We start from the raw sequence: 24,012 nt of genomic DNA on the forward strand, positions 1-24,012 counted from the left end.
ATGTCCTTTGTAGTTTACTGGTAATCTAGTGGGTAAACAGGTTTCCTGAGTTTGTGAACCACTCTAGTAAATTAATCAAATCTCAGGAGGGGGTTATGGGAAACTCCAATTTGCAGCCAGTTGGCCAGAAGCGCAGGTAACAATGTGGACTTGTGACTGACATATGAATCAGTGCAGTCTTGTGGGACTGAGCCTTCAACTTGTGGTATCTATTGCTGCCTCCAGGTAGTGTCAGAATTGAGTTTAGTTTGATACCTAGTTAGCCTGAGCAGAACTGAGTTGATTGCTTGGTATTGTGGAAAGTTCCCACACATTGAAATTTCACAGCTCACCTGTCACCAGCATAACTTTGATAAAACTAAGAAAGTGGGAAGCTAAAAAGAACCCAAACCTCGGATGCATCTGTGACTCCTCCATAGTACTTTTTCTATGGGTCCTGATTGTTGTTGTCTTATTCTCAGAGTGGACTGAAGCTTTTCCTGCTAGAGAGATGCAGCTCTGACATTAGGAGGGGAAAACAAAACAAAACGAAACAAAACAAAAAACTTTATATTTTGTTTCTGTGAGGAATTCCAACCTCCATTAATGCAGCCACCCATTTTTGTTGGCACAAGCAACATCTGCTTACCTCATAACCCATCGACTTCACTCTCAGGCATTTATGCCAGAGAAATGACTATTTTCATACAAAAGTCACATGCATGCATGTATGTCCATAGCAGCTTTGTCTGTTACAGCCCCAAATTGGAAATAGGGTCAACTTCCTTCAATAGGAGAAAAGTAAGACAAACTGGTCCATCCGTTCCATGGAATACTGCTCAGCAATAAAATGGACTGAACTGTTGATACACACGATGACTTGGATGGATCTCAAGGGAATTATTCTGAGTGAAAAATGCCAACATTAAAAAGTTACACACTGTATGTTTGTATTTGTGTTTAATTCTTGAAATGACAAAATTATAAACTTGGTAAATAGTTTACTGATTATCACAGATTAGGGAGATGGAAGGGGAGGAAGGTAGCTGTGATGGTAAAATGGATGCTTAGACATACCTGTGGTGGAATTCTTCTGTGTCTCAACTGTGTTGGCAGTCACATGGATCTATATACACACAAATGAGTGCCTATAAAAACAGTGAAACTTGAAAAAATTTGAAGGTAAATTGATATTATCAATTTCTTATTTGTGATATTGCACTATAGTTACTCAAGATGTCACCACTGGGAGAAATTGAGTGAAAGGCAAATAGGATCTCTCTGTATTAAGTGTTACAAAAAATACCTGTGAACCTACATTTATTTCAAAATTAAAAAAAAAAAGTTGTATTAAATATCAAATCAAGGATTTGATTGACATCAAGCATTAAGTCCTCTGAATGAGTAAAGCTGTTCCAGAAAGAAGACTAACCAGATTGTGACATTTCTTAGGCATCACCGATGTTATCCAAAGTCATCCCTAACTACTGGAGAATCTAGGGAGGAGAACATTTTTATCGATCATATTGATGCTCTCCAAAAAAAAAAAATGTTTAACTTAAGGAATAAGGTGAAAATCTATCCTACAATTCTCATTAGAAACACTAAATTTGATAAATCAATCCTATAGTTTATCTATGAATAAAGTCTATCAAAGTGAAATCAATTAAAGAAAAAAACTAGAGTTCACTAAAGAAAGCAATAGAATTCTAATTTCATTCATCAGTGATTGCATGCTACCAATTTGTATGAGCTTTAGTGACATAAAACCCAGTACACCTCATCTCACCTGACAAATGTATATCTAATACGTATAATGTGCCTACACTTTTACTTGCAATCAACCGAATGGAAACTTGGAGAAAAAGGCTATATGGTGGTGAAGATTAAAGAATAAAATATTTTAACTTGATATTTTAGATATGTAAACTTTACTTTATAAAGAAATCTCTCCTATAAACTTCAGAAAAGATTATAATTAAGAAATACTGGGGCTTCCTTAGTGGCACAGTGGTTGAGAATCTGCCGGCCAATGCAAGGGACACGGGTTCAAGCCCTGGTTTGGGAAGATCCCACATGCCATGGAGCAACTAGGCCCATGAGCCACAACTACTGAGCTCGTGCTCTGCAACAAGAGAGGCTGTGATAGTCAGAGGCCCGCACATCACGATGAAGAGTGACCCTCACTTGCCACAACTAGAGAAAACCCTCACACAGAAACGGAGACCCAACACAGCCAAAATTAAATAAATAAATAAATACTTTAAAAACATACTAGTAAACATTTATTCTCTCAACAATAGAGAAATAAAGAAAAATGAACAATCAATTTAGAAATTGGGCAAAAAAGGATGAAGAGACATTTCACCAAAGAGAATATAGAGATGGCAAATAAACACATGAATGTGCTTCATAATCATTAGCTATTAGGGAATTCCACATTAAAACCACAGTGAGATATCACAACATACCTAATGAGAGTGGCTTATACATAAAATATTTTGGTGAAACAGCAAAATGTTGGTAAGAATGCTAAGAAAATGGACCACTCATATGGTGGTGATGAGAATATAAAATGGCACAGCCATACTGAAAAAAGTATAAGGCAATTTCTTACAAAGTAAACATGCATCCCGGAAATTGCACCCTTGGACATTTATCCCAGTGAAATGAAAACATTTGCACAAAAACCTATGCACAATGTTCATCACACATTTATGTTTGGTAGCCTCAAACTGGGAACAGCTCACACAGCCTACAACAGAAGGAATAATTTTTATAAACATAGAAACTTAGATGTCTCTCAAGGGAATTATACCCAATGGGAAAAAATCATTCTCAAAAATGCTTCTGTATGATTTCATACATATATAACAGCCTTTAAATGACAGCAGTATAGATACGGACAAGAGATTACTGGTTTGCAGGAAGTAGGTGTAGAGAGGGACTGAGATGCCTGTGGCATGAGACTAGAGATCCTTTTGGCAATGGAAACCTTTTGTATCTTCAATTTTGATGGTGGCCAAGAGAATCTGCATATTTGATAAAATTGTGCACACCTGAGTGCTTGTAAAATTGGTAAAATAAGAATAACGTAGCTGGAGTGTATCAATATCAATTTCCTGGATGTAATGTTGTATTATAGTATGCAAGATGTAAACTCTAGGAGAAACTGGGTGAAGATCATGTGGAATATCTCAATATAATTCCTATAATTGCATGTGAATCTGTAATAATTTCAAAATAAAAACTAAAAAGTAAAAAACTCTCTATTTAGAAAAATCCTTAGTATTGCCTTCTCAGATTGACTCAGTTGTGAATTGGGGTGTCCTGGGTTGGGAAAGCAAAATTATAGAAGAATAGGACTGCAGTCTCTGAGGTGAGCTCTCTGTCTGTTTCTTTGCTTAATAATATTAAAGCTACCAGTATTTTTTTTTAATGTTTATCTCATTCTTCCAACTCATTCATATAATTAATGACTCCATTATAACTCATAATTGTACAATGAAAAAGAAGATATTCAAAGTTCAGTGACTATCTACACCATGAAAAGAGTGAAGGGCATAATAATTTACTACACAATTATATATCAATATCTATATTAATCTATCTAAAATTTTATTACCTCTTTATTGGGGTAATCAAGAGTTACCTTAGAGGCTTAGTAAATATAATAAGATAAAATCTCATAAATGGTTAAGAAATGCAGGGAACATAGCACACACTTGATCAATGATGTATTACTATCTTAATTATTGGAATCATCTTCCCCCAAACAGTTTATATTTCTTGTTCTTCCTACATTTTGAATACAGTACACGTGGAATAGATATATGACAGATAATAGATACATGATAGATAGATTAGATAAATATAGATTGCCAAAGATGTCTTAGTTTTTCAATGGCTAAAATCAAATTTAAAATAAACAAAATACATGACATTTCAGGAAAATTAATTAAGCTTCTTGGGCCTCAGTTTCTTCACTTTTAAAATGGATATAAAACAGCAATTATCTCTGAAGTAGTTTGTGATCATTTAAAATAAGACTGACTGTAATTAGCATGACCTGAGCATGAGGCTAAATAAAATGAGCCATTTTATTATTAATACAATTAACACACAAAAGAAATTTGCTAAATATCACAACTATTCTTTTATTAAAAATGGACCATTTCCTATTTCACATTCTGCAAAGACATTTATAGGGATTCTGCACACCTGGATTTTACAGTTTGGGTTCCCAGATTTGTTGGCATTCATGACAACTTCAAAAATAGGAGAAGCCAGGAGTAATCCAAATTAAAAGTACCCTTGAACTACACAGAAGGATTCTGCACAATTTCAAGAGTTGCTTATGTATTAATTTGTAGGCATTATATCTTCTGACTCATAATAATTCAGAACCACAGATTAAAAATTCTAATTAAAGGAAAAATGAGTCTGTCTCTTTGGATTGAAAGCAAATATAATGAAAAGTTGCAAATACTAAATGATATCAGTGTTTAGGAATGACTGAGTGATTTTATTATAGTATCTGCTCAGTTGTTATGTTTTTTCAGTGCCAAGATATAATAACTGGATATTAACAATAAATAATTATTTATTTGAAAAATCTACTACATCCATAAGTAGATAATGGAGAGGATAATGCAGAGTAGTGATTCTCAAACTTTACTGCATACTGGAATTACTTATTTAGCTTTCAAAACTCCTCAGGCCTTTTCACATCCCATACCAATTAAATTTGATTTTCTTGGAGTGAGATCAGGCATCACTATTTTTCAAACCTGAAAGGTGGCTCTAATATGCAGTAATGTTTTAGGACCAGTGATACAGAGAACACTTTTCAAATTGATTTTTACCTCCAGAATAGCGAGAAATCAGCTTATTATTCAAATTAATCAGAAAAGAAAATTGGATGTCAATTTCTCCTTATTTAACAACAAAGGAGTGACATCATACTAGAAATTCAAGACAAGAGTTGTAGCCAGGAGTGACCAGTAATTGAAAAATTCAATAAAGCATTAAATGTAATTAATTTCCAAGCTGAGGAGCTTAAGACTCTAGATTGGAAAGTGTTATATATGCCAGAGGCTGATATAATTCAATTTTAGTGCCTTTGGGGTTCTGAACTTGTCAGAAGCAGGGTTGTCCAGAGTACTTTTATAGAAAGAAAGAACTATTTTAATTATTACAAACTTGTTCATTCTTTGACTTCTTATTGCTGCTATATAGGATCAGTGCAACAAAAGGATCTGTGAATTTAGATAATTCTTCCTCAAGATATTCATGAGTAAAGGGGAAAAAGTAATTCTTCTACTGAAAGACAAGAACAACACATTTTTTTCAGATGTGGATAACAAAGAACAAACAGAAACAATTCCTCAAAATTTATTTTCAAACCAAATTTTAATATTGTTCTATTGTTTTGTTCACTTTTATCACTGAAGTTTTCTTTCATGTGTTTTTGTTTAAAAATCCTGTTTATTAGGACATGTAGCCAACACTTAAAAACATGCATGCATATTAGATTAAGAGAAAAACAAAAAACAAACAAAAAAACCCACCAGCCACCTAGTTTGAGAAACAGATTTTGCTCAGTCTCTTCACTGACTCTTGTATTACATTCTGCTATCACTATCCCTTTTCATCTCTTCAGTGATAAACACTCCCCTGAAATCTGTGATAACCATTTCCTTGATTTTATTATAGATAACCACTACTTTACAACTTTGTGTAAATGAACTATAGTGTGTCTGTATTATTTTGTGACTGGTGTGCTCTGCTCAGTGTGGTCCTTATGATATTTATGCATTGGTGCTTTTAATGGTAGTTCATCTATTTGCTCTCCTGTATTTCATTGTACAAACAAAGCAAAATTTATTATCCAATTTTAATATTAATGAATATATTCCCATTGTTTTTTCATTATGAAAACTCCTACTTTATATCATACACTGACACACACAAATAATTAGAGATGGATCATAAACCTAAAGGTAAAAGATAAAAATATAATTCATCTAGAAGCAGATGTAGGATGACGTCTTAATGACCTGGAGGGAGAAATATACTTACTAAATAAGATATGAGCCATAGACTATCAGATGTACTAAAAATAAGTTAATAATAAAAGGAGAGCTGAGCATTAAAAACTCACTGATAAATTAAGTTGATTAATTAAACTACATTAAAGTTAATAATATTTATTTATCAAAGGACACCATAAAGACTTCCACTTTGGGCCAAGAGGGAGTAACAGGGACAGAATTGACCCTACTTCCTGATTTAAAAAAACTACAATACTGGACAAAATATTTTATGTCTTGATCCAAGTGAAGATAACAGATTGATAGGTAGATAGATAGATATACACACATATCCAATAAAGCTGAGTTATATTCATCTAAAAATATTCTTAATTTTTCATCATTAAGTGTCATTTTGCTGTAGTATTGAAAGGAAAGCCTGTTTCTTCTACTCACGACACTTCTTACACCAAGTGTGTGTGGGTTTTTCCTACATTGAACAATTCTCTAATTCCTTGACAGCAATTAGTTGTTCTACAATTCAATTCTGATACTAACTACTTGGAGTTTTAACAGTGCAGATTCCACATGTTAAGAGCTCAATCCCACAAAAGTGCCCCTGACTTCAGACCCCAATCACAAGTAGTGAGCTCCTGGGATATCCATGCTTTTGTTCAACTTGGCTATGAACCAGAGGTTCCCATGACCTCCTCCTCAGGCTTCATACTTTGCCACATTGGCTTATAGAACTCAGGGAAACACATTTACTGGTTTGTTATGAAGGATATAATAAATGATACAGATGAACAGTCAGATGAAGAGGTACATAAGGTAGTGTCTGGAAGGGTCCCAAGTGCAGGAGTTTTTCTTCCCCACCTTCCTGCCGTTTTGATACACTCACCAGTCTGGATGCTCTTCAAACCCTATTGTTTAGGTGGTTGATCTTGGGTGGCCTCCGCTGCAATGCCTTGAAGCAGGGTTTAAGTTCCTGGACAGTGATTGAGGTCAGGTCACGGTGGTGCGAACACCAAATCCTAGCTGTTAGACCAGTGGTGAGTGACAAGTCCCTGGCCCTAGGGCTTAGCAGAAAAAGAGTTCCCTCAAAGACAGAAAGTAGTGAGATAAGTTAAGTATTTTTTGAGAAAAAAGAGTACGTGTGGATACACACATGGGCAGACTCAGAGTCACGCTGTCATGGCAGTTTAAATCACTTTTATGGGGCATTTCTTCCATGTTCCCTTTGGCCAGTCATTTTGATTTGCCTGGTTCAAACTCCATATTTGGTGTATCTCAGGATTTCCCATGTGTGCTTGCACATGTCTTAGCCAAGGTGGATTCTACTGAAGAGGTCTATGGATAAGTGAGCATTAGTTGGCATCACTCACAATTTGACCTCCAAGGAGCCTTTCTGGGCATGTGTAGTAAGGGAGGTCTCCTAACTTCAAGAATGAGGAATAGGTGATCTCTTATCTTCTATCTGGGCAGGGCCCAGCCTTCTCTCTCAATTGTCCTATCATTCTCATCTTGGGAGTATCAGTCCACAAGGAACAAACTCAAACCGTTTGCCCTGGGACCCATCTTTTTCCTGCCTCAGGGTTTATGGAGGCTTCATCATGCAGGCATGATCAATTGTTAACTCAGTCTCCATCCCTCTTCCCCTCCCTGGAGGATGGAGCGTCTGGCTAAATGATACAGGCTTATAATCATGGCTCAGTCTTTCTGGTGACCAGCCCTTATCCTGAAGCGATCCAGAAGCCCATCAGAAGTCACTTCGTTGGTATAAAAGTTGCTCCCATTACTCAAGAAATTCCAAGAGATTTAGAAGTCCTGTGTCAAGAACTGGAGTCAAAGACCAGATATTAGAACAGAAGGTCCTCCAGGCTCCCCTATCACTCAGGAAATTACAAGTGGTTTAAGGGCTCTGTGTCAGGAATAAAGTACAGAAAGCAATTATATATTTCCTATTATTTCACAGTTTTATTTGTGGAGGGAGCTAATCTTTATACAATCTTAAAAGTTGTCTTTCTTTCTTAGTTAGCTGAGTTTTTATCATTGTGAGATGTTGTGTTTTCCTAAGTGTTTCTTCTGCCTTATTCATAATGATGCTGAAAGTGCAGCCTCTGTGCTCTGGTGCCTAATTTAATCTTGAAGACAAGAGTTTTGGTTGAAGTAGAAAAGAATAGGTTTATTTCTTTGCCAGGCAAAGGGGGACTCAGTGGGCTCCTGCCCAAAAAAACTATGTGTCCCAACCCGAGAAGATTTGATGAGGAATTTTATAGCAATAGTTCAAGGGTGGGGTTACTGACAAGATTAGGTTTGTATTAAAGGTCTGCATTTTTGTTGTTGTTGTCGTTGTTGTGTTGAGTCTTGATACATGTGGACTGCATGTGGACTTCCTCTAGTTGAAGCGAGCAGTGGCTACTCTTTGTTGTGGTGCGTGGGCTTCTCATTGTGGTGGCTTCTCTTTGTTGCATGAGGGCTTTAGTAGTTGTGGCTTGTGGGCTCTAGAATGCAGGCTCAGTAGTTGTGGTGCACGAGCTTAGTTGCTCCAAGGCTTGTGAGATCTTCCCGGACCAGGGCTCTAACCCATGTCTCCTGCATTGGCAGGCGGATTCTTAACCACTGTGCCAACAGGGAAGCCCCCAGGTGTGCACTCCTTTAATCTGGTCTCAGGTAATCTTCTTGATGAACTTCTCTGATTCCTTTAATGTTGTCAAAGAGGGTGGTCTTTCTCTGGTATGAACAATGTCTTTAAAGAGCTTTAAGACATTGTTATGCATATCCCTTAAGGTGGAACCAAGACCTTGCCCCAAGGCTGCACTATTTGTTTTTGCCTGCCCCTCCCTTTTCTTTGTATCCTTTCCATTCCTGGATAAGCAACTGTTGGAACCTGCCCTTTGGAACTCAGGGAAAGTTTTGCAGCCTGGAGTCAAGAAATGGGGAACAGAAGTCTTCTGTGCCCAGGATCCCCAGAGGGTCCTGCTCGGTTTCAGGTTTCAGTAATATCATACCTACTAGTGTGATAAATTATATCAATTGGCTTTCAAATATTAAACCGAGTGTGCAATCTTGCAAATCTAATTTGGTCTTGATGTTTTATGATTTAATACACTATGAAATCTGGTTGATTGATAATACTTTATTCAGGATTTTCTTCTCCATGTTCATTCATGTGATCAGATTGTTTTCTGTTTTATGCCTTTGTGGACTTTGATATCAAGATTATACAAGCTTCACAAAATGAGTAAGAAAATGTTCCACTTTTTTCTCAAAACTGAAAAATATTTTGGAAGTTTTAAATTATTTGTACCTTGAATGTTTTAGAGAATTGCCCATTAAAAAGAGCTTCCTAAATTTCATAAATTATTATCACTTATTTTCAAAATACAGAACTAGTAAAGACCTTCAATTTTTACTATGTTTTTTCTTAAGATGCACAGGGGTGCATCACAGGAGCCATTTAACTTCTCAATTTCTTCTATTATAACCCACTGTTTGGTATTTTTTGTCCTTATTACAAGTTAGTGCCTAACCACTCCCATATAGTGACTGATGTGACAACTCTAAAATTTGCAAGAAAGGTTGATTTATCAGAGCCTTGTGGAAATGGAAGCCTGGGGTAGAGCAAGGGTTTGTACAATGTGCCTTGAGATTCTCACTGAGCTGAAGCCATGAGAGTTTCCTTATAGAATGGGAAGAATTCATCTTTTTTACTCTGCATCAATGCAACTATAACCCATCTCTGACTCTCAGAGGCTTTATATAAGCTTATTGCTAAACTTTTCTGAGAAGATCTCTCTTCATAGGGCTAACCTGAGGATCAGGCCCCTGGGGGAGCCTACACTGCCTACCCACCACTCCTATTTTCATTAAGATACTAATTAACACAAACTAAGCAGTATAGACACAAACATTCTACAGTCAAAAACTCTCATCCAAATAAATTTCCAACAGGGGCCTATCCATGAGCTAACATAAGTCTAAATTCCACCTTACACTCTAAATTTCATCCTCCTGCATAATACATATGGTATATAAGAAGCACATCATTAAGTGACTGGCCCAACAAGGGACTCAATCAATGTGTGTTGACACTGATATCATAAATATCACTAAGGACTTTGGGACAAAAACTGAAAATTTGAAAGTCTATGAAATATTTTTTTTTCATTTAGTACTTATAGTTGAAATGGTTTGGGAATATAAAAAACAAATGGAATTTCAAGTAGGTTTGTCCAAATAGACCACAGCAGAGGATATTTGAAATTTCTATTCAATCATCCCCATTCTTCAGGATATCAATTAAAACAATTTTAATCTTTTTAATGTCAGTACTGCTCTACTGTTTATTTACATAGGTTCAAATATCACAAATTCATTGGAAAGGAACCATTTTGTAAAAAATTAAGTCAGACTGAGAGAGTTTGGAATTGATTAAGTCATTAATGATAAGATCAGTATTTGGAACATAGCTCTACTAGGGCCAAAGTTTTGAGTCTGATCCCCACAAGAGCTCATTAGCTTCACACACAGAAAACCCTGGTCCTGAAGTTTCAGATTGGACCAGTGACCTTACACAGCCTTGATGGTACATGTTTGCCACCAGGAATGAGGACAAGGCTGGGAGAGGTCAGTCTACTCCAAACCACTTTAGGAAAAGTAATTTGCTGCATTTGGTTTACTGGTAGCAATGGAACTTGTTATTTTGTTGTTGTTGTTGTTTTTGTTTGTTTGTTTTTAATATTAAAAAGGTGGAATTTGTAGGTCCCTATCTTTTACTTATAGAAGGAAAGACTGTCATTGGATTCGTCTGTCTTTATAGATAGCAGGGTTTGCTGATTTTGATGAAGATTTAAAATAACGTTTTGGAGTTCACCTCTAATTGTTTGCCTTTGATGACAAAGTTTTAGAAATATTTATCTTTATTTTTAGAATAAATGACAATATAGGCTGTTGGAATAGATTAGTGACCTAAAACTAAAATAACAAAAAGAAGACTGATTTCTGTATAAAAGGAAAATAAGAATACCTTCAATTGAGCACATGCAGTTCTTGATTTTTAACTGATAGCTTCTGTTCCAAAGACATGGACACAGCTCTGCACCATCTGCAATGCCTTAGGGAGCCCCTCATTTCAATTCTTATTTGTGACCCGTGTCTGAAATGTGAAGGAACTGGCAAAGTTTCCTGTGGAGAGCATGTGTAAGCCATGAACTTTACAAGGGCAGTTGTCCAAATACATGAATATTTAAATAGAGTTAGAGGCATATGGTCAGTGATGACCTTGCACTCTACCCAGTTCCACGTATTCATTTCTGTCTTGTTATATTGATCAGCATCTCCTGAACTAAGCTCTGAGGGTAATTTCCAGGGAATCCTCTGCTCCAGCTTCTCCAGCTGATGGTTTCCCCCAAAGGCTGAATATTCTTTTTTTTTTTTTTTCTGAGTCAGGGGAGACTTTCACTGAACCCAGTTTCTTAAAGCTGGGTCAAATATCTGATAATCTTAATGTTTTTGTGACCTTGATATCTTCATGCAGATTAAAGGCAGATGGTGGGACTGGCATATCACACAACAGGTCACAGCAATCTGAGCTACTTGTCCTCCTCCTCTTTTAATTGCTTGAATCATAATCTGAAATTGCAGGATGTTTCTGTTTGCTTGTTCACTTTCTCTTCCATCATTGAAATGCAAGTTCCATAAGGGTGAGGGCTTGTCTCATTGATCCATCTGCTCTGCTCCTGGAACACTGCCTGGCATTCATTAGGCACTCAATAAATTTGTACTGAAAGGATAAATGACTTGGAAAAGTGATACATCTTCTGGGTTTGACATTTTCTTTCACATCCCTGGTTTATACATGAGAGAGTTTCCTCATGCTGAGCCCTAGAATGTTCTCAGATCCCATATCCCTGGAGGTTCGTACAACAACATGGTCCTAATGAATAGGTCTGTGTCTATCACAATCTGTAAAAAAAAAAAAAAAAAAAAAAAAATCACTACAATAGATTTATAAAATACTTTTGCTAAAATTTAATTAGATAATTAAAGGCAATTATCTGGACAAAAAACTCAATGACGATGATGAATTCATAAATATGGAAACCAAGAATGAAAAGTTAAGTGTGGATGCTCATCATATGACTTACAAGTGGCTCTCTGTTTTTTAGAGTTATCAAATTTATCAGCATGAAGTTCTTTCACAATATTTCTTTGTTCTTAATTTTACATAATTGTATATTTTGGAATAATTTTAGATTTAGAAAAGTGTTGCAGAGACAATACATAGAGTTTCTATATATCCCTCATACAGTCTCCCCCATCACGCCAATTACCTTATACTTTCTGGTATTATTGTGGCAGATTTGTCAAAACTAAGAAACTAACATTGGTACATGACTATTCATTAAACTCTAAACATTATTTGGATTTCACTAGATTTCCATTCGTGGTCTTTTTCTATTCCATAATCCAACGTAGAACAACACAATGCATTTAGTTGGATTTGGTCTCTTATGGTGTGTGACAGTTTCACAGCCTTTCCTTATATTTCAGGACCTTAATATTCTTGAAGAGAACTTGCAAGGTATCCTGTAGAATGTCTCTCAGTCTGGGTTTGCTTCTTGTATCCTCATGATCAGACTGGTATGTTCGGTTTGGGAAAGAATACAACATGGATTAAATACCCTTCTCATTGCATTGTATCAGAGGGTACATAATACATATATGACATCACACATGATGTTAACTTTTGTCACTTGGTTAACTTGGTGCTTGGAAGCTTTCTCCACAATAAAGTTCCTATTTGTCCCTTTCCATACTGTATTATTTTAAAGAGAGTCACTAAGTCTAGCCTAGCCTCAAGGGAGAGACTAGGAATTAAGCTAATGGGCTTATTTTTAATCATTATTATTTTACTATGGATTAACAAAAGAAATAATAATATGGGGAAAAGAGACCTGGGTGATAACTAAAAATCTTTTTAGTAGCTAATAAATAAAATTCAACTTGAACTATCCAAAGAAAACTAAGGGAGCCTATATAAAGAGTCACGCACCTCAAGAAGTTCAAAGCTGCAGCTGGGTGGCAGGGCCAAGTGGAAACAAATTGGGTTGGCTCCTTGCTGTTTTGACATTATTTACTGCTGATTCTCCCTGCAGGTAATCTTTATTCTCCTACATGGGAATTATCCATAGGGCTGGAAAAACAGCTATGCATATTTTCTGTGTGCTTCAAATTTAATAATTTCCCTGATTGACAGAAATTAAAGGAGACATTATCTTTGACTTCACGTTTCACAATCCCAGGGAAGGGGTCCAATTTTCTTAGCTGGAGGCAGTGGTTTGATTGACTGAGATTCAGTGAGTTGTTAAATGTGGGGCAATTTACAGAATCTACTGCACAAAATCTGGAAGAAGGTAGAAGCTATCATGGATAGGGTGACCAAAGGAATGTTTCCTTATAGGGACATTTAGAAGAGAGTGATGCTGCCATAGAAGGGATGGGTGAGCAAAGTTTGCCAGGCTGATGAATTAACAGCTGTTTACCCCATAATTGTATCTGAGTCCAAGTAGAGGCTGTGAAGTGTAGTCTTTAGCATGGAGGTTAGGGATCATGTGCTCATGTAGCCTAAGGGCTGGTCTCTTGCAAAATGTGTGTCTCACAGTAATATCTACAAATATATAATCAGTCCAGAAATGTCTCCTACATTGTGAGAAATGATTTTTTTTGTTAATTGTATAAAACATGATAAGTTGGGGGAAGATGATTTAGATCAACTGCTTTGTGATTCATTAAAAACACTCCATAATAACTAGTATATAATGCCCACCCAGTGCAGCCAGCAATGAATTAGAGAAAAGTCTATAAATTCTAAAAATATTTGAAAATGAGTAAAGATATAACAATTTTGTATGCATCATGTCACCATTATACCTATGGCATAATTAAAATATAGAAGATTTCAACATTCTTAAATATGTATGATTACTAAATACTTGGTAAACTTACGTAGAAATAGTATGTAATTTTTCCTAAGTGAAAATTGACTATTATGAAAATTGGACATTTAACAAACCAAAATAAAATTTAAAAAAATTATATGGCTACAAATGCATGTTAAAAACTCAACAACAGGGCTTCCCTGGTGGCGCAGTGGTTGAGAGTCCGCCTGCCGATGCAGGGGACATGGATTCGTGCCCTGGTCCGGGAAGATCCCACATGCCACGGAGCGGCTAGGACCATGAGCCATGGCCGCTGAGCCTGCGCGTCTGGAGCCTGTGCTCTGCAATGGGAGAGGCCACAACAGTGAGAGGCCCATGTACCACAAAACAAACAAACAAACCAACAAACAAAAAAAGAACAACCTCAACAGTATAACCACCATAACAATTATTAATCAATTATATATTATACAATTAACATTTAAATTAAAAACATTTAAATATAATATTAAGCATTAAGTAAATGACATTCATTAATGACTGTTAATTAATCATCAATTAATACTTAAAGACAAGACATGTTTATCCAGTATTATAGTTAGAATGACCATCTAAATGACCACTGGAAGCAAGGAACCAAGAATAAAATAGTGTACATAAGAGTAACATGCTAGACAGTAATATGATGGCCTCACTAGCTGTCAATTTCTAAACAATAAAATCTGAAAAGTTTTGAGAATGAGTCAGAGTTAAATATGTTTCTTAAGGAGAAAAAAATAGTTTAGTACTTCTAAGCAAAGGAACAACTTAGTTTAAAGAAGTATTAAAGTGAAATTCATGAGGGAATAAAAATACATTAGAAAAATGGAAACAGTGAAGTTTATTAAAAAAGTAAGAACAAGATCTCTGAAAGTATAGTCAAATAGATAAGACATTGTGAACATGATAATAAAAAAGAATAACCATAATAAACAAATAGATAAAATGAGTATAAAAATACTCCTAGTGAAGCTAAAATATGAAACAAGATTAAAAATTAATTATGAAAACTTCTATTTATAGTGTAAGATATAAAATAATGTAAATCTAACAATACATTTTAAAGTTTGAGGAATGTTTTTAAATATTTATCAAGACGTAGTATTAGCTTATAGGTAAGCTATTTAAAAATTTCAAATTAAAAAAAATCCTAAACATGCCAAACCAAAGCCTCTATTTCATTATACAAGTTAAATATAGTTTTGATTCTATATTCTAATGAACATTCCAGAAAAAGAAAACCATTTGTCAGAAGAATAACAAAGAAGAATATTAAAAACAAAACAAAACAAAAACCTAATATAAAGCACTTAAGTTAATAAATGAGAAGCAGGCACAATTGCAGGGATGCAATGACAGAAGCCACTGTCATGGGTGGGCCTCTCTGAGCAGGAGAAGGAGGTAAATATAATGAACTTCAGTAGAGACATTCTTGTGATGCTGGGAGTACTAGTCAGAGAGGCAGCAGGGAAGATGCATTCATAGCCGGTCCACTTACACCAGATCCAGCCGGGTTAGGACATGGTTCAGCTCCACCAGCAACATCTTGGCACTGGATTCCAGTGTCCAGAGGTGGTGTTAGGTATAGTGGCCAATTCTTTCCACAGAATTGCATGGAAACAGACACAGAATTGAAAAATTTAGTCAGGCGTCTAATTTGTAATGAATTAGAACATTTAAATGCAACTCTGCTGAGAGTTTCAAAACTTTCAGATTATGTGATGTAAGCTTTTCTTTATTTTCACTCAATCTATGCCTCTTCTCTGGAGTCCTACTGTGTTTTGTTTTGTTTTGTTTTTTGAAAAATATCATTAAAATAAACAACAAGAAGAGAGCTTACAAAGCTTGATCTGGGTACACAACAAGATGCCTGGAAGGTGCAACCCTGAACACTAGTCAGTGAATTCTGTATGGTCTCTGGCTAGCATAAAAATCCATGACTATCTAATTGTCTTTTGAAAAATACATGGAGATATGACAATTTTTTCCCAGCTAAGTTATAGATTGAGTGCATTTCTAATTAAAAGTCTAATGAGATACTTTATGAAACCTGACAAAACAATTCTAAAATTCATCAATAAAATAAATGAATGAGTATTTAATATATTCTAAAATAAAAAAAATAATAATGAAGGAGTAAAGATCTTACCAGATATTAGGACCTAACATATATCAAGAAAAATTAAACTTCCATTGAAGGGCCGTAAAACTCAGAGAAAAAAATATTGAAATAATGTAAAATACAAAACAAAGATGGTATGTACAAAAAATATTGAATGAATCTTAAACTGAGCAAGCAGTTCAAAAAGCAAACAATATCCAGTGATTGTTCTTGAAATAACTGGATAACAATACAATGCAGAAATACAATACAAGACAGAACATAAATTTGTAGATTTATCTCCTCTTTCTGAAACTATATTGTTTATGAATTTAAAAGAACAAGTTATGATGTGGCTCTAGGAAGACAGTCAGAATGTAAATTATAACCAGGATGGAGATTATCTATCACCTATGTATCTATCTATGTATCTATGTGTCTATCTATCTATCTATCATCTATCTATCTATCTATCTATCCTCTATCTGTGTCTGAAAAATATCTACAATGACCAACGGTCAGTATGTCTATTAATATTTTAACTAATGGAAATAATAAAATGTAATCAGTTTCTTTGGAAGGCTTTAATACCATTTTGAAGCCATTATTAGTCTTTATATATCTGCATTATATTTAGAAAGCAATACATGTGTAGCAAAAGCAGTATATGTAGATCTAATCATAGTTTCAGGCCAAAGCTCTTCTTGTTATAAATATGCTATATTTTCACTGTACTTTACAGATATTATATTTTTTTTCTTAAAAATTACTCATTTCCTTGGGAATAGTCAAATGGAAGATTATATACAAATGCACACACAATTGTCATTTCATAATTCCTGGCACTCAAAATTTCTCTATGTGTAGCCAAAATGAAGAGATGGTTGTGAAAATTTGTGGATATGGACCTATGAAAGTGAAGCTATCCAAAAAACTCACTTAGGGTACAGAACTGTGAGAACAGTGAGATGTGAGGGTGTGAGTTGTACATCTGCTGTAGCAAGTACATGGCACAGGGCACAGGGCTCATGGCCTCCTAGTTCTACAACCCAAATGTTCAAGTCCAGATCACATAGGTCCTAGTGCCCTTCTTCTTCCATCCCTGGAGCCTCTCATCATCCAGGGAGGACTCCTGCCCCTAAACAGACTTGATGTAAGAACCTCTCCAGTCTGTTTTCTGCTTTAAATCCAACAACAACTGTGCCCATCCAGGGAGACATAGGGCTTCCCATGTTTAAAAAACTGAGTAACAGAAGTTCCTGAATGTAATTTGCTACCTCTAGACGTGTAATTTCCCTTACTTTGTACATTTGTCTTCTACCGTCTCTGTTTAATTTCAGTGTAATTTATGTCAAGCCTCACATAAATTGTGTGTGAGTCATAAACAGAATGATTTCAGGGGGTACTGGAAGGGCTGGGCCAACTGAGTATGTGTAAGATAAATGGCTTATTAGAATGAAAACATTGAAGGAGGGTAAAGGCAGAAAACTATTTTCATCCATTTCACAGGAATTTGCTTTGGCAACATGACCAGTGTTTGGGGTGATAGTGCACATGTGAAAAGAAAATATAGAAGACTCTTTTCAATTTCCAGTTACCAATTTGTAGATAATACAGGTGCACATGTTAAATTAAACCATAGGAATGTAATCAGCAACATCTAGACTGAAAAAAAACCTCTACAGTAGTGCTTCTAAATGTGGTGAAGCATCAGCTTAGTTTATGTGCTTGGTCTTAATTTCAGTCACTAAAGTATGTATAAAATCACATACTTGGATAGTCAAATGGCTGAAAATGGTTTGTAAATTCTTATTCTTTTCTACTGGTTTATATTTAAAAATTTTACATAACGAAGGGAATTCCCTGGAGGTCCAGTGGTTAGAACTCCGTGCTTTCACTGCCAAGGGCCTGGGTTCAATCCCTCGTGGGGAGCTAAGAGCCTGCAAGCCACATGGCCAATAAATAAATAAATAAATAAAATTTTACATAATGCAAGTTTTTTTGGTTTTTGTTTTGTTTTGTATTGTTTTGCGTTACGCGTGCCTCTCACTGTTGTGGCCTCTCCTGTTGCGGAGCACAGGCTCCGGACACGCAGGCTCAGTGGCCATGGCTCACGGGTCTAGCCAATCCATGGCATGTGGGATCTTCCCGGACCGGGGCACGAACCCACGTCGCCTGCATCGGCAGGCAGACTCTCAACTACTGCACCACCAAGGAAGCCCCATAATGCAAGTTTTTAAAAAGTCCACAGGGATAATGGAAAAAAAAAAACATTTTTAATTTATGCAGAATTTGAATTGTGCATGATCATAGAAAATTAATTTGTACATTAGAAAGTACAAAAAATGTTTTTCCTATAAAATATAATATTGATATTTTTTTCAAAGGAAAGGATATTAGCATATTAGTTTTAATAATATTTGTTATATGTCTTTTTAATTATGTACAATATTCTGTTGATATGTATCCAAAGAAAATATTCACGATTTTATAACCTTTCTACCTTTTTGTTGAAATGGATATGTAAACTTAAAAAAAGAATGATTACTATAAAATTATGAAGATGTTTCTATGATGTATTTTCAGTTCTTTATTTTTGATCTATTGGAAGAATATCTTGAGATAAATTCCCTTGAGTAGAATTACTGTACTGGGAAAAAGTAAATGACTTTTAAATTTGGAAATGTTTCTGTACTGTTTTCCAAAATAATCAGGATGTTTTAATGGCACTAACGGTTTAATCATTTACCTAGAATTTGGCTGGTAATGGATTTTATAACACCTTAAAAATTTTAACTAATTAAAGATTTAATTCAAAGAATATCTATTTTGAACCTTTGTGTACAAAGCAATAAGGCAGCTATGGGGAACTCCCCACATGTGCGACATCACTTACACTCTTGTTTGGCCTATACATTCTCTACCAGATCTTTACATTTTGGAATTATTCAGAATCAATCCTGGTCCCTCACTTCTCTGCTCATTGTGAAATTTCCCCAGTGCAAACTTATCTGTGCACATGGATTCTTTGGCATAGACACATGGACAATCAATTCTCATTATCCGTAGTAGTTATGTTCAATGAAGTTGCCACAAATACTGAATTAGTGAGCACTGAACCATTGCTCCCAGGGGATGCAGCATTAGGTTTCTGCAAGCCTCTGGTCACGTTATGTTAACAGATCTAAAAAGAAAAAAATATATATATTTTTTTTTTAAATGTGTTTTTCCATTTAAAGACACCTTAAATATATACTGTTGACTCATTATCATTGAACTCACAGCTCACAGCACTATAAGTCATGCCTGAAATAAGCTTATTCATCATACATATTTTCCTTGTAAAGCACATCACAGCCTTCTTGCTCTTAGGAAACTAGACAGCACTTCAACACCACACATGGAGGCCTTTTTAAACAGCAAATCCACCCAAGAAAGCACAGAATCATGGAAATGTAGAGCTAAATACACCACAAAAGTATACTTGTGTACAGTGTGAGAGCTAAAACAAGTAGGCTAATAATTGCCTTGTTCGAACTCAGCTGTGAGCATGAGCATGAGGTAACTCAATGTTTTTTGTCATTTGTGCACCTCTTCTGTGAATGATGGTGAAATCACAATACGTATTGGGTTTGGGTTCACAAGTAAATTTTAGTGAATAGGTAAATTCCCAAATTCAGAATCCATGAATAATGGGGATTGACTCTCTCTCTCTCTCTCTCTCTCTCCCTCCTTGAGAGAGAGATCAATATTGACATAGATGTAGGTATCTAATTATCTATCTTTATCTATACAGATATCTATCTTGTACTGGTATCTATCAATCTACTATTTAAGAGGAAAATATTTCTGTCCCCATTTCAGCTCATCATTTACTGAGTATTTCATGAGTGTATAATGGTTATCTAAAACTGAAATCATGGCTTTCCATCATGCATGTTTCCATTCTGAGTAACTAGCAACATCATCTATCTCACATGGCAAGGAAGTGAAATAGGGAGTCATCTCTGATACACCACAGGCTGATCCCTACTTAGAAAATGACTCCTCTAGACCAGTTGATGATATCTACTATATAATGCCAGAATCTGTCCACTCTTTCTATCACCACTGGTGACATTGAATATTACACCAAGATGGTCTCACTTAATTACCTGCAATAACCAATGGGGATCCCTCCATTTTGTTATCTATACTGATGACTGAGTAACCTTTTAATCTTTTAAAACACAAATTAGACATATCTCCTACTTCAAAGCTTCCAAAAGCTTCTCATTGATTTGTTTTGTAAGAACATTTTTCCCCTCTGGCATCACTCAGGATTTTTTTTTTTTTTTTTTTTTTTTTTGCGGTACGTGGGCCTCTCACTGTTGTGGCCTCTCCCATCGTGGAGCACAGCCTCCAGACGCGCAGGCTCAGCGGCCATGGCTCATGGGCCCAGCCGCTACACGGCATGTGGGATCTTCCCATACCAGGGCACGAACCCGTATCCCCTGCATCGGCAGGCGGACTCTCAACCACTGCGCCACCAGGGAAGCCCCCACTCAGGATTTTTTACTTATGCCACTCTCTCACTTTGTCCCAGCTTATCCTTTGCCCTCCCCATATCTTCAAGTCCATTCTCTAGTAGGTCTGCATCTTTATTCCCGTCTTACTCCTAGGTTCTCATGACCTTTTCCTTTTTCTTTCTTTCTTTTTTTTTTAGATTATATATATATATATATATATATATATATATATGTGTGTGTGTGTGTGTGTGTGTGTGTGTGTGTGTGTGTGTTAGAATATGGTATTGTTTTTCTCTTTCTGAACTTACTTCACTCTGTATGACAGACTCTAGGTTCAGCCACCTCAATACAAGTAAATCAATTTCATTTCTTTTTATGGTTGAGTAATATTCCATTGTATACATGTGCCACATCTTCTTTATCCATTCATCTGTTGATGGACACTTAAGTTGCTTCCATGTCCTGACTATTGTAAATAGAGCTGCAATGAACATTTTGCTACATGACTCTTTTTGAATTATGGTTTTCGCAGGGTATATGCCCAGTAGTGGGATTGCGATGGCAGTTCTATTTTCAGTTTTTTAAGGAACCTCTATACTGTTCTCGATAGTGGCTGTATTAATTTACATTCCCACCAAGAGTGCAAGAGGGTTCCCTTTTCTCCACACCCTATCCAGCATTTATTGTTTATAGATTTTTTGATGATGGCCATTCTGACTGGTGTGAGATGTTATCTCATTGTAGTTTTGATTTGCATTTCTCTAATGATTAATGATGTTGAGCATTCTTCCATGTGTTTGTTGGCAATCTGTATATCTTCTTTTTAGAAATGACTGTTTAGGTCTTCTGCCCATTTTTGGATTGGGTTGTTTGATTTTTTGATATTGAGCTGCATGTGCTGCTTGTATATTTTGGAGATTAATCATTTGTCAGTTGTTTAATTTGTAAACGTTTTCTCACATTCTGAGGGTTTTCTTTTCATCTTGTTTATGGTTTCCTTTGCTGTGCAAAAGCTTTTAAGTTTCATTAGGTCCCATTTATTTATTTATTTATTTATTTATTTACTTTTATTTCCATTTCTCTAGGAGGTGGGTCAAAAAGGATCTTGCTGTGATTTATGTCACAGAGTGTTCTGCCTATATTTTCCTCAAAGAGTTTGATAGTGTCTAGCCTTACATTTAGGTCTTTAATCCATTTTGAGGTTTTTTTGTGTGTGTGTATGGTGTCAGGTAGTGTTCCAATTTCATTTTTTTTACATGTAGATGTCCAGTTTTCCAAGCACCACTTACTGAATAGGTGTCTTTTCTCCACTGTATATACTTGCCTCCTTTAGTAAAGATAAGGTGACCATATGTGTGTGGGTTTATCTCTGGGCTTTCTATCCTGTTCCATTGATCTATATTTCTGTTTTTATGCCAGTATCATACTGTCTTGATTACTGTAGCTTTGTAGTATAGTCTGAAGTCTGGGAGCCTGATTCCTCCAGCTCCATGTTTCTGCCTCAAGATTGCTTTGGCTACTTAGGATCTTTTGTGTGTCCATACAAATTGTGACATTTTTTCTTCCACTTCTCTGAAAAATGCCAGGGGTAGTTTTATAGGGATTGCATTGAATCTGTAGATTGCTTTGGGTAGTAGAGTCATTTTCTCAATGTTGATTCTTCCAACCCAAGAAGATGGTATATCTCTCCATCTATTTGTATCATCTTTAATTTCTTTCAACAGTGTCTTATAATTTTCTGCATACAGGTCCTGTCTCCTCAAGTAGATCTATTCCTAGATATTTTATTCTTTTTGTTGCAATGGTAAATGGGAGTGTTTGCTTAAATTCACTTTCATATTTTTCATCACTAGTGTATAGGAATGAAAGAGATTTCTATGCATTAATTTTGTATCCTGATAATTTACCAAATTCTTTGATTAGCTCTAGTAATTTTCTCTTAGCATATGTAGGATTCTCGATGCATAGTATCATGTCATCGGCAAACAGTGACAGCTTTACTTCTTCTTTTCTGATTTGGATTCCTTTAATTTCTTTTTCTTCTCTGATTGCTGTGGCTAAAACTTCCAAAACTATGTTGAATAAGAGTGGTGAGAGTTGGCAACCTTGTCTTGTTCCTGATCTTAGTGGAACTGGTTTCAGTTATTCATCATTGAGGATGATGTTGGCTGTGCGTATATCATATATAGCCTTTATTATGTTGAGGAAAGTTCCCTCTATGCCTACTTTCTGCAGATTTCTTATCATAAATGGGTGTTGAATATTGTTGAAAGTTTTTCTGCATCTATTGAGATGATCATATGGATTTTCCTCTTCAATTCTTTAATATGGTGTATCACATTGATTGATTTGAGTATATTGAAGAATCCTTGCATTCATGGGATAAACCCTATGGGATCACGGTGTATGATCCCTTAATGTGTTGTTGGATTCTGTTTGCTAGTATTTTGGTGAGGACTTTTGTATCTATGTTCATCAGTGATTTGGCCTGTAGTTTTCTTTCTTTGTGACATCCTTGCCTGCTTTTGGTATCAAGGTGATGGTGGCCTCGTAAAATGAGTTTGGGAGTGTTCCTCCCTCTGCTATATTTTGGAAGAGTTTGAGAAGGATAGGTGTTAGCTCTTCTCTAAATGTTTGATAGAATTCACGTGTGAAGCCATCTGGTCCTGAGCTTTTGTTTGTTGGAAGATTTTTAATCACAGTTTCAATTTCAGTGCTTGTGATCGGTCTATTCATATTTTCTATTTCTTCCTGATTCAGTCTTGGCAGGTTGTGCATTTCTAAGAATTGGTCCATTTCTTCCAGGTTGTCCATTTTATTGGCATAGAGTTGCTTGTAGTAATCTCTCATGATCTTTGGTATTTCTGCAGTGTCAGTTGTTACTTCTCCTTTTTCATTTCTAATTCTATTGATTTGAGTCTTCTCCCTTTTTTTCTTGATGAGTCTGGCTAATGGTTTATCAATTTTGTTTATCTTCTCAAAGAACCAGCTTTTAGTTTTATTGATCTTTGCTATCGTTTCCTTCATTTCTTTTTCATTTATTTCTGATCTGATTTTTATGATTTCTTTCCTTCTGCTAACTTTGGGATGTTTTTGTTCTTTCTCTAATTGCTTTAGGTGCAAGGTTAGGTTGTTTATTCGAGATGTTTCCTGTTTCTTAAGGTGGGATTGTATTGCTATAGACTTCCTTCTTAGAACTGCTTTTGCTGCATCCAGGAGTTATTGGGTTTTCGTGTTCTCTATGTCATTTGTTTCTAGGTATTTTTTGATTCCCTCTTTGATTTGTTCAGTGATCTCTTGGTTATTAAGTAGTGTGTTGTTTAGTTTCCATGTGTTTGTATTTTATACAGATTTTTTCCTGTAATTGATATCTAGTCTCATAGCATTGTTGTCAGAAAAGGTTCTTGATA

This window comes from Mesoplodon bidens (assembly GCF_964165515.1).
Source record: "Mesoplodon bidens genome assembly, chromosome: 9".
NCBI lineage: Eukaryota > Metazoa > Chordata > Mammalia > Artiodactyla > Ziphiidae > Mesoplodon > Mesoplodon bidens.